Source organism: Mirounga leonina, unplaced genomic scaffold (assembly GCF_011800145.1).
Source record: "Mirounga leonina isolate KUSES-001 unplaced genomic scaffold, KU_Mleo_1.0 Mir_201, whole genome shotgun sequence".
Classification (NCBI taxonomy): Eukaryota; Metazoa; Chordata; class Mammalia; order Carnivora; family Phocidae; genus Mirounga; species Mirounga leonina.
This window is the reverse complement of record NW_023270504.1, coordinates 24822189-24834460: the sequence shown is the minus strand read 5'-3', so window position 1 is coordinate 24834460 and position 12272 is coordinate 24822189.

The window sequence follows — 12272 nt, the reverse complement described above, 5'->3', positions numbered from 1 at the left end:
AATATGATGGGAAAGTCTGGGGAAGGGCAAGGGGAAGTGGGCTGTGGGGAGAGAGGTGAATGGTAAGAGTCTGAGGACAGGAGAAAGGTGAAAGAAAGGTGAAGAACTGGGTACAGAGCACAGCAGGAGGGAGAGGAGTCCGCCTGAAAGAGGATGGACTGGGAAGGGTGTGGGTATGGAAGATTGGAAGCCTGGAGGATGCTGAAGGGAGAACAAGCTAGGAGTACAGGTGAGAGAGGGAAACGGAAAGCGAAGGGGTCGCAGGATCAGGGGAAGAAGAGGCAAGGGCAGGAGGACAGGGAAAGAAAGGTCTAGGCAGGACGGGAAGTGGAGAGAGTGGAAGGGGAAGAGAGAAAAGGGGTGGAGAAGACCAGGGACGCGGAGAAAGGAAATGGAAAAGGAGAGAACATCATACCGAGGACCAGATGAGAAGAGGAAGGGACGGGGGACTGAAAACGGAGCAGCAAAGATGGAGGAGTTGGAAAGTGTTTCTTCAAATGTAAAGGGATATGGAGCTCTGGAAAGATATGGGGATGGGAGCCTGGTGGGCTGAAGGGAGAGAGGGACGCGAAGAGAAGGAAGCTGGAGGGAGGGATCGAGGGAGGGAGGAAGGAGGTTAGAGCGAACCAGTGAAGCGGAGAAGGGCTCACGGGGACATCTGTGGCCAGCTGACTCCAGGACTCATTTGCCTCTCAGCCTTATGCATCCCCCCCCAAACCAACGTCAACTCCAGTCCCTGAGCCCCGCATCCCCTTTAGCCACCCCCTCCAGGAAGCCCGCAGTCCCCAGCCTGGCGCGCCACCCCCACCCTCTCCTCGCTTCTCACCGACCTGTTGTGCGCAGGAGACGAGCTGGGGGTGGGGCGGGAGCCTTGGGGTGGGGGAACCGGGCCCCATCCCCAGCGCTGCCCCGGGCCCACCCCTCCCACCGGCCCGCGCTCCCCGGGCAGGCTGGAAAGGGCGGGAGTGGGGAGGAAAGAGAGGACCAGGAGGTCAGCGAAGGGACTGCGAGGCAGGCAGCGCCGAGGGCAGAAAGGGAACCCGAGGCAGGAGGATACACGGAGCCGAGGGCTGAGCCGAAGGCGGGATGGAGGCAGCCGCGGGGACTGTGACCGCTGCGCCAGGAGGGCAGGATGGAGTCGGGACCCGCGGAGGGATGGAGAGCGCGGCGGGGAAGGCGCGCCTCGGGGCCGGCGGCTCGAGCCCGGGCCTGGGACCGCGCCGGGAGGGGCGGGGGGCCGAGGGCGCCGAGTCGGGAAGGGCAGGGCCGGGCTCCCGCGGGCGGGGGCCTGGGGGGTCCCTCTCGCTCACCTGCATGCCTGGCGCGGCGGCGCGACAGCTGCGGGCGCTCGGGGCGGCGCGGGGCTGGGGGGTCGCGGGAGCTTGTGGGGCACGGGGCATGGTCGGGGGGTTTGGCCGGCAGCCGGGGCGCTGGAGAGGGTGGGGGGTGGGCGCCCGGGGCGCGGGGCGGCGGCGGCGGCGGCGGCGGCGGGAGATGCTCGGCTCGGCTCGGCTCGGCTGGGCTCGGGCTGCGCTCGGCTCGGCTGGGCTCGGCGCGGCAGCTCCGAGCGCGAGGTCTCCGCCTCTCCCCCTCCCGCGGTGGGCCACGCGCGGTTTAACCCTCCCGCTGCCGCGCCGCAGGACTGGCGCCCAGCTGGGTCCCAGGTGGAGGGTTGGAGCGGGCAGCGGAGCGGGACCGACAGTCTGATTCCCGGGGTCCAGGGAGCGGGCTTCTCCACCCCTTTCACCCAACTCCATGGATACCCATGGTCATTCCAGTCGCTTTCTGAGATTCTGAGTCACCTAAGGCTCTGCATCCCCAAGGCCGTTTCGCCCCTGGTGGACATTGCAGAGCGCCGGGGATCTAGGTGGGGCTGGGGGTGGGGGTAAAGACCTCGAACCATCCTTGGATTATCCCAAAGGCTTGATCCCGCATTTCACTCTGGCCCTGCTACAGTGCATTCTCCTGGAAGCTACTCAAATGATCTTTAAAATAAGTAGATCAAGTCTCATTACTCAGCTTTTCTAGCACTCAGAATATTCAGACTCCTCATTGTGACTTACAAGGCCCTATATGACCTGTCCACTAGGTTGCTTTCTGATTTCCCCTCCTCACACTCTATGCCCCAGCCACATTGGACATGATCTACGTTCCTAGAACTAGAGGATCTTAACCTGCCACTGGGCCTTGGCACTTACTGTTCCCTCTGCCTGGAATGTTTTCCCCTGGCTTTTCACAATGACTCACATTTTTTTTTCGTTAAAATTTCACTGAGATCCAATGTCACTTCCTCTGAGAGGCCTTCCCTAACTTCTCTAGCAAAAGTAGCTTCCCCTATCCCCACTCTCACTCCATTCTACCCCATCCTTCTCAATCATGTTTTATTTATTTATTTATTTATTTATTTTAAGATTTTATTTATTTATTTGTCAAAGAGAGAGAGAGGGAGAGAGCACAAGCAGGGGGAGCGGCAGGCAGAGGGAGAAGCAGGCTCCTCGCTGGGCAAGGAGCCTGATGTAGGACTCAATCCCAGGACCCTGGGATCATGACCTGAACAAAAGGCAGATGCTTAACTGAATGAGCCACCCAGGTGTCCCAATCATGTTTTATTCTGATTGCACTTGTAGGACACCACGCTCTTCTTAGTTTCCCTTCAACTTCACTGGCTTTCCCTTCTCAGTCTTCTGCTCGACCTCTAAATGTTAGCGCTCACTATGCCTCAGTCCTTGGTTCTCTTCTCTTTCCGCATTCTCTGTCCAGTGATGTCATCCAGTCCCAGGGCTTAAATACTATGTAAATGTCAGCAAGTCCTAAATTTATATCCAAAGCTCTAGACTCATTTATCCAACAACCTGCTTGACATCTCCACTTGGATGTCTAATGGCCATGTGAAGCTAATGTGGCTAAAATAAATGGCTTGAATTCTTCCCCCACCAATCCATTTCTCTCTTTGTGTCCCATCCTGGGACATGACAACTAGTTGTTTGGGCTGAAAACCTAGGGAACATCTTTTTCCTCCTTTCCCCTTTCTCTCTAATTCTTGCCCTGTATCTAATTCACCAGCAAGGTCTGTGACCTCTGCATGCAAAATACATCCTGGATCCACCCACTTCTCTCCACCTTTGTTACTTCTGTCCTGGTTCAAGCCATCATCTCTCATCTGGAATAGCGCAATAGATTCTTAGCTGGTTGTTTGCTTCTGCCGTTGCCCTATACAAACCAGTCTTCACAATATCCAGTAATATTTTTATAACCAAATCATATTATGCTCTTCCCTGCTTAAAATATTTGAGTGGCTTTTCATTGTACTTGGTATAAATCTGAGCTCATTGTTAGGAGAGGCCCTCCAACTTGTACTCTTCCTCGATGTTCAAACAATGCTCCTGCCAGATCAAATCTCTTGATGTTCTAGAACATCTGAAATGATTCCCTTAGCACCCCGGCACTTTTGACTACCTCTTCCCGAAATCCTTTGCCCACCCCTCACCCTCTTCTTCACCTGGTTGGCTCCCTCTTGTCATTCAGTCACCCACTCTGTTTCTTCAATATGTTTCATTGTCTTTCCAACTCATCACTCTCTAAAGTGATCTTATATTTGTTTACTGTTTATTGCCTCCCCCTGCCCCTGCCCCACCCCCAGCTGCCATACACCAGAGAACAAAGATCTCCTTTGTCTTGTTCACCTTGTATCCTCAGAGCCTGGCACATAGTAGATGTTCAATATTTATTGCTTGGTAAACTTTACCTGGGACCCCTGCCCATTCTCTTCTCTGCTCTCCCCCTGCCTTTCCTCCCTGTCTGCCTGCCCTCCCTGATCTCTGCCCTGTGCTGAATGCTGTAGGTTGAGTCTCTGCTCACACCCACGCCCCTTCAGACTCTTGCCCTTCATCCTCTGCATTATTACTGTCATTAGCCTGGCACTCCTGCCTCCCGGAAGGAAGCCTGCTATTCTGACCAGCATCTGCAGCGGTTGCCCTCCTGTTTGTCCTTCCCTGACAGCCCTTCATTCAGAAGTCAGCACAGCAGTGACTGTACCACCCTCCTAGTGTTTCCCGGTGGCCGGAGAAAGACGGTACACATTGAATGCGAAGCAGGCCATGCGAGGCAGGGTGTGCAAATCATGCCATATCCTGGGCTGGCACAGTAAGCCCCATATCCTGAGGACATGCTCTAAGAGGACTCATTATGTGATGGGTGTGGGTGAGATTTACCAAGTGAATATTCACTCCCCGTGTAAGTGCCTTTTACACTGAGGACTTTGGATCATTACCAATTATTTCTAGTATTCTTTTTTTAATAAAGATTTCATTTCTTTATTGGACACAGAGAGAGAGAGAGAGCACAAGCAGGGGGAGGGGCAGAGGGAGAGGGAGAAGCAGGCTCCCCACTGAGCAAGGAGCCCAATGCAGGGCTCGATCCCAGGACCCTGGGATCATGACCTGAGCCGAAGGCAGACACTTAACCAACTGAGCCACCCAGGCACCCCTATTTCTTGTATTCTTGATTCATTCATTCTTTCGACAACTCTTTTTGGAACATGCTGGGCACTGGTGCTGCTGGCTGGAGATACAGCAGAGAGCAAGAACAAAGTCATCAATGTCCTCATGGAACTTAGAATCTAGTGAAGGAGACAGTGAAATACAGAGTGATAAATGTGTCTTCAGATGAATTTGAAAAGCTTCCCACACTCCACAATCTAGAAATTCTCTCCCTGTGTCTGGCTCTGCTGGTATCTTTATCATTATCTCTGTGCTCATTGAGGTTTCCCAGTATTTGTCAGGGTAAATTTCTGTCTCTTTCCTGTCCTCAAATGTCCAACGTCCTTCCAAACTCTTCTCACTCACAGCTGATGATCCCGCTTGCTGCTTCTCCGAGAGAAGAGAAGTAGACAGAAGAGAACTCTCCCCCCCACTGCCGCTGCATCGCAGCCCATCTCTCCTTCTGTGGGGGATCGCTGGCCTTCTCAACCACCCGAAGTCGTCACTCCAGTGGCTGTCCTCCCTCTTCTGTGGCATCACTCTCCTCTCTACTTGCTTATCCCAGAAGCATGTGAGCACACTGTAATTTCTTATAGCCTAGAACAAGCCTTCCCTAGCTCCACCTTTCCCTCCAGTGTCTGCCCTTCTCTGCTTCCCTTTACAGCAAAGCCTCTCAAAAGATGGTCTCTATTCACCATCTCTTCCACTTCATGCCTTCTCTTTCTCTTTTATTAATTTAAATTAAACTCTTTAATTTTTGCATTTCATTAGTGGTTTTTTTTCTTTTTCTTTTTTTAGGGATGGGAGGAGCAGAGGGAGAGGGAGAGAAAGAATCTTAAGCAGACTCCAGGCCCAGCTCGGAGCCCAACACGTGGCTTGATCTCAGGACCCTGAGATCATGACCTGAGCCAAAATCAAGAGTCAGATGCTTAACTCACTGAGTCACCCAGGTGCCCCTACAATTCATTATTTCAAATTGGTAATACATTCACATGTGCAAGGGAAGTTTCCAATATATAAAAAGGTATATAGTGAAAGTTCTCATTCTTTCCCCTCTCTACCATCTTTCCAGTTCCAATCCCATCCAATCACTATGACCAATTTCTATGCATTCTTCCAGTTTATGCATGCACAAGCAAATAGTAGTATAAATCCCTTATTCCCCCATGTGTGTGTGTGTTTTTTTTAAGATTTTATTTATTTATTTGTCAGAGAGAGCACAAGCAGGGGGAACTGCAGGGAGAGGGAGAAGCAGGCTCCCCGCTGAGCAAGGAGCCCGATGTGGGACTCAATCCTGGGATCATGACCTGAGCCGAAGGTAGCCACTTAACTGACTGAGCCACCCAGGCGTCCCTCCCCCATGTATTTTACATAAAAGTTGGTGTACTGTGTATACTGTTCTACATCTTTCCTTTTGACTTAACAAAGTATCTTTGTTATTTTGCTGTATCAATGAATAGAGATCTTCGTCACCCCTTTTTATGAAGATTTTATTTTCATTTATTAGAGAGAGAGAGAGTGAGCATGAGCAGGGGGAGGGGCAGAGGGAGAGGGAGAAGCAGGCTCCCCGCTGAGCAGGGAGCCCGATGCGGGGCTCGATCCCAGGACCCTGAGATCATGACCTGAGCTGAAGGCAGACGCTTAACAACTGAGCCACCCCCCCCTTTTTTTTTTTAAGATTTATTTACCTATTTTAGAGAGAGAGAGAGAGCATGAGGGGGGGAGGAGCAGAGAGAGAGGGATAAGCAGAAACCTCGTTGAGCCCAGAGTCTGATGCGGGGCTCCATCTCAGGACCCTGAGATCATGACATGAGCTGAAATCAAGAGTTGGACGATTAACTGATTAACCAACTGAGCCATCCAGTCCTCACCTGACTTTTAAGATACTACACTGTCCTGATTTTTGTTCTACCACACTGATTTCTCGGTCTCAGCCCGCTTTGCTAGCTCATCTCCCTGACAGCCACACCTTGGCTCTCTTCTCTATGGTCATACCCCAGGGGTTATTCAGTCTCTGGGCTTTAATATCATTTTTTTTCTAAAATAGATAGATAGATATCATTTTTTCCCCTGATGACTCCTAAATTTTTGTCTCCAATCCAGCCTCTTCCCTCCTTCCAGACTTTTCAGTCACAAATCTGCCTCTCCCTTAGCACTTCTTCTCTCTCTCTCTTTTTTAAGATTTTATTTATTTATTAACAGAGAGAGAGTGAGAGCGGGAACACAAGCAGGGGGAATGGGAGAGGGAGAAGCAGGCTTCCTGCCGAGCAGAGAGCCTGATGCGGGGCTCCATCCCTGGACCCCAGGATCATGACCTGAGCTGAAGGCAGACGCTTAATGACTGAGCCACCCAGCACCCCCACACTTACTCTCTTTTAAATGGCATCTTTATTCTTCCAGTTGATCAGGACAAAAATGTTGGAGTCATCCTTTTTTTTTTTTAATGTCTGTAGAGCTGGCTAGTATTTTCTTTTATTTAACTTTATTATCTAAGTATATAGATATACAAATATAATACATATTTATGTGGCGCCTGGGTGTCTCAGTCAGTGAAGCGTCTACCTTCCGCTCAGGTCATAATCTCACGGTCCTGGGATCGAGCCCCATGTCTGGCTCCCTGCTCAGTGGGAAGTGGGTTTCTCCCTCTCTCTCTGCCCCTCCCCCCTACTTGTGCTCTCTCTCTCTCTCAAATAAATAAATGAAAAATTTATACACATATTTATAATATAAATATTTAAAAGTTTAAAAAATTATACAAAATATTTACATATAAATATAACTTTACATATATATAAAGCTTGACACACAAGATATTATATGTATGATAGATATAGGAAAATAAAATGAATATCTATAAACCCACGACCCAACCCGAGGACTAGAAAGTTGCCAATAACTTGCATCTATGGGATTCCCCTATCTTCTCATTCCCGTCTCCTCCCTATAATCACTATCTCCTGAATTTTTTATTATTCCATTGTTTTTTATTTTTTCTAAGGATTTTATTTATTTAATTTGTCAGAGAAAGAGAGAGCACCTGCGCAGAAGCAGGGGGAGCAGCAGACAGAGGGAGAAGCAGGCTCCCCACAGATCAGGGAGCCCTATGTGGGACTCGATCCCAGGACCCTGGGATCATGACCTGAGCCGAAGGCAGAAGCTTAACCGACTGAGACACCCAAGCATCCCATTTTATTATTATTATTATTTTAAAAGATTTTATTTATTTATTTGACAGAGAGAGACACAGCGAGAGAGGGAACACAAGCAGGGGGAGTGGGAGAGGGAGAAGCAGGCTTCCTGCCGAGCAGGGAGCCTGATGCGGGGCTTGATCCCAGGACCCTGGGATCATGACCTAAGCCAAGGCAGACGCTTAATGACTGAGCCACCCAGGTGCCCCCCATTTTATTATTTTTTTTTAAATATAGTTTTCTCACAAATGGATGTAAGCTTAAATATACTTGTTAGTCTTGTTTATTTTCAAGCTTTATAAAAAATGGTATGGTATGTTGTCTTCTGGTACGTTTGTTTTTTCATTCAATATGGTGTTTCCAAGATTTATCCATATTGTTGCAGGTAGCTGGAGTTCATACACTTTCACTGGAATGTAATGGGCCACTGTGTGAATATGTCAAATAAATCATTGTCTATTCTCCTGTTGATGGATTTATGAATTCTTTCTTTTTTTTCTCTCTTATAAACATTGTTGCTATGAGAATTACTGTATTTGTCTCCTGTATATATGCAAGAATTTCTCTGGAGTGTATACCTACTAGTGAAACTGCTAGGTTGTGAGGCATAAGAATAATAATCTTTGAGCGAGAATGCCAAATTGTTTTTTCAACTTACACTCCTACCATTAATATTTGAGTTCCCGTTGATTTACATTCTAACACTTGTATTTTTAGACTTCTTAATTTTTGCCAATCCAGTAGGTGTGTAATAGTATTTCATTGTGGTTTTATTTGGCATTTCTGTAATTACTAATACCATTGAGAATCTTTTCATATTCTTATGAATGTCTTTTGAATGTCCTCTTCTGGGAAATGCCTAATCATTTACGTTGTTTGTATTTTTCTTATTGATTTGTAGGAGTTCTTTATATATTCTGGATATTAATCTTTTGTCAGCTTTCTATGTTGCAAATATCTTCTCTTTTGTGAGGTATTTGTGACTTGTACTTTACTTTTCTCATGATGTATTTTGATTATCAGAAGTTCTTTATTTTAACACAGGCATCTTTATCATTTATGATCATGCCTTTTGTATCTTGTATAAAAAAATCACTCTCGGGGTGTCTGGGTGGCTCAGTCATTAAGTGTCTGCCCTCAGCTCAGGTCATGATCCTAGAGTTCCCAGATAGAGTCCCACGTTGTCAGGCTCCCTGCTCAATGGGGAGCCTGCTTCTCCTTCTCCCTCTGCCACAACTCCTGCTTGTTCTCTCTCTCTCACTGTCAAATAAATAAATAAAATATTTTTAAAAATCACTCCCTACCCTCCTGGTCAGAAAAATATTTTCTTACGTATTCTTCAAAAGATTTTAAACTTTTGCTCTTTATATTTAAGTCCTAAGTCTACCTAGAACTGATTTTTTGTGTATGGCGTTTTATAACAGTCTATTTTATATTTTTTTAATATGGGAAATGAATTATCCCAACCTCATTTATTAAATAGTCCCTCTTTTCTGCCTGATCTGCTTTGCTAACTCAGTTATGTATCACATTTCTATATATACATGGATCTGTTTCTGGACACTATTCTATTCCATTAGTCAACTTTTAAAACCTGCACCAATAACACATTGTTCTATAGCTTTTTTTTTTTTTTTAAGATTTTATTTATTTGACAGAGAGAGAGCACAAGCAGGGGGAGTAGCAGGCAGAGGCAGAGGGAGAAGCAGGCCCCCCTCAGAGCAGGGGGATGCCTGATGTGGGACTTGATCCCAGAACCCCGGGATCATGACCTGAGCTGAAGGCAGTTGCTTAACCAACTGAGCCACCCAGACACCCTGTCCTATAGCTTTTTTAAAAAAATTTTATTTATTTATTTGACACAGAGAGAGTGCACAAGCAGGCGGAGTGGCAGGAGAGGGAGAAGCAAAGTTCAATTTGAGTCAAATTGACATCCTTTTGATATTGAAATTTCCTACCATGGACTTGGGATATCTCTTCATTTATTTAGGTCTTTAATGCCTTTCAGTGATGTTGTATCATTTTCTGCATACAGATTATGCACATCTGTTTTATTTGTTCCTAGGCACTTTATTGCTTTTCTGTTTATGGTTAATGGTATCCTTAAGATGACATTTCAAATTGGGTTTTTGCTGGTATATAGAAATGCAATTGATTTTCAATATTGGTTTTAGAGCCAACCATTTTGATAAGCTCTCCCTTCTGTATAATTTTTCTATAGACTTTTTGAATTTTCTACAAAGACAACCATGTCATCTCCAAATGTTGGCATTTTGCTTTTTCCTTTCCAATACTATGCCTATAATTTCCTTTTCTTGTGCTGGCCAGAACCTTTAGCACAATGTTGAATACAAGCAGGGATAGGTGGCATGTTTCTTTTGTTCCTGGTTTTAAAGGAAATGCTTCCAATGTTTCCCCAATAAGAATAATGTTTGCTGTTTGTTTGTTTGTTTTAAATAACTTTTATGAAGTTAAGGAAAATCCCTTTCATTCCAAGTTTGCTAAGAGATTGTCAAGTATGGGTGTTGAATTAGATGCTCTTTAAAGCTCATTTTTATTGTGAAATACAACACACATAAAGACACATGCAATAAAACATAAATGTAAAATATATTGAATACGTATAAAGGGAATACTTACAGAGGGAATACTCATGTGACTGCCAACCAGGCTAACTAAAAGAACCTTACCGGTATTTGAAAAGGACTTGTGTGTCCCTACTTGCTCATACATCATTCCCTCCTCACCATAGGTAAACAGTATTCTGACTTATATGGTAATCTCTTATTTGCTTTTCTGAATAGTTTCTTCATATGTGTGTGCGTTCCTTAACAATATAGTTTCTTTGGTCTGCTTTTGAAGATACATGTATAATAATGCTGTATGTATTTGCTATGTATGTAGAAGTGGAATCAATGCATCATAGGGCATCTTCCACTTTATTAGATAATGCTAACCCCTTTTCCAAAGTGGTTTAACCACTTGTGCTCTCATTAACTGTATATGAGAGTTGTTTTTACTCCGTAGTCTTGCTAACACTTGTTATTTTCAGACTTTAAATTTAGCTATTCTGGTGCGTACAGTAATATTTCATTATGGCTTTAATTTGCATTGGTTTGATTACTGATGAAGTTGAGCACCTTTTCATATGTTCGTTGACCTTGTGAATTTCCTCTTGTGAAGTGCTAATTGAAATCTTTAGTTCATGCTTATAATTTCTATTGTTAGGAAGGTTTTATTTTTTCTATTAATTTGTAGCAGTTCTTTACACGTCCTGGATATAGCCTTTGTCAGTTATATGTTATAAATACCTCCTTCTATTCTGTAGCCTGTCTTGATGAATAGATGGTTTTGATTTTAATATAGTCAAATGGATCAATCTTTTTCTTTATAGCATATTTGAATCTTAGAAAATGCTTCCTTGGGGCGCCTGGGTGGCTCAGTCATTGGGTATCTACCTTCAGCTCAGGTCATGATCCCGGGGTCCTGGGATTGAGCCCCGCATCGGGCTCTCTGCTCAGCGGGAGGCCTGCTTCTCCCTCTCCCACTCTCCCTGCTTGTGTTCCCTCTCTTGCTGTGTCTCTCTCTGTCAAATAAATAAATAAAATCTTAAAAAAAATGCTTCCTTACCCTGAATTCATGAATATCTTCTATATTATCTTCCACAAGGTTTTTAATCTGCCTTTTACATTTAGCTTATAGTACAGTTGGGAATGATTTTTGTGTATGGCTTAAGGTAGGGGTTTGGTTTTATTCTTTCATATAGATACCCAATTGTGACAGCAACATCGAAAAGTGTCCTTTTTCTCCTGCTCAAAAGTGCAAACTCTATCATAAATAAAATCAAATGTCTATATATGTCTATCATAAATCAAATCAAATGTCTATATATGTGTGCATCTGTTTTGGCTTGTATTGTGTCCCAGTGGTCAATTTATCTATCTCGCGTCAATACTACACTATCTTAATTATTATGGCTTTATAATTATGTCCTGGTATCTGGTAAGGCAAGTCTCTCCACCTTGTTAATCTTCAAGAGGCTGTTCTTGGGCTTTTGTTTGTCCATGTAAATTTTATTTTTATTTATTTATTTATTTATTTATTTATTTATTTATTTATTTATTTGAAAGAGAGAGACACAGCGAGAGAGGGAACACAAGCAGGGGGAGTGGGAGAGGGAGAAGCAGGCTTCCCGCGGAGCAGGGAGCCCAATGCGGGGCTTGATCCCAGGACCCCGGGATCACCACCCAAGCCGAAGGCAGACACCCAACCGACTGAGCCACCCAGGTGCCCCATCCATGCAAATTTTAGAATCAGTTTGTCAGTTCCATACACTCACAAAAAGCCTGCTGGGATTTTGATTAGTATTGCACTAGAATCTATAAATCACTTTAGGGAGAATTGACATCTTCATGATATTGAGATCTCTAATCCACGAACATGATAATATCTCTTCATTTATGTTAGTCTTCTTCAGTGTCTCATAATAAATTATAATTTGCTGCACACAGGTCTTACACATTTTATTATATTTATACATTGGTACTTGGTATTTTTCATACTATTACTGGTGGTAATTTAAAAAATTATTTATCATCTAACTGTT